Genomic DNA, 520 nt, shown 5'->3' with positions numbered 1-520 from the left:
CCTTAGACGTTTTAAGACATTTTAGTAATCTGAAATGGTAATACTTAATTTAATTTATACCCTTTTTAGTTTTTTCAATTTTACATGGTAACTTCGGCGTTTACCCGTGGTCCCCCCAACATGTCCCCCTGGTGGGTCCACGGGTAATTTTTTTTACCCGTTGTCCCACCGTTCTGAACAGTGTTTGCCAGTGGGTCTACGGGTAATTTATTTTAACCATGGTCCCACCGCACTAAGTGGCAAACATTGCATGTCACCTATGTCTGGGATGAAATATCAAACGCCGAGAAGGATATGAGTGACTTTAACCCACATGTGTGATGTGAAGATAGTATAAAGATATTATAGTGCCATACCTACCTATAATTATTTTCTATATTAATTATAGATTTTTTTATAATATTATAGATACCTAGGCTAGGTGACAAGCAATGTTTGCCACTTAGTGCGGTGGGACCATGGTTAAAATAAATTACCCGTAGACCCACTGGCAAACACTGTTCAGAACGGTGGGACAATG

The sequence above is a fragment of the Ostrinia nubilalis genome, chromosome 9 (assembly GCF_963855985.1).
Source record: "Ostrinia nubilalis chromosome 9, ilOstNubi1.1, whole genome shotgun sequence".
Classification (NCBI taxonomy): domain Eukaryota; kingdom Metazoa; phylum Arthropoda; class Insecta; order Lepidoptera; family Crambidae; genus Ostrinia; species Ostrinia nubilalis.
This window is presented reverse-complemented; position numbering follows the sequence as displayed.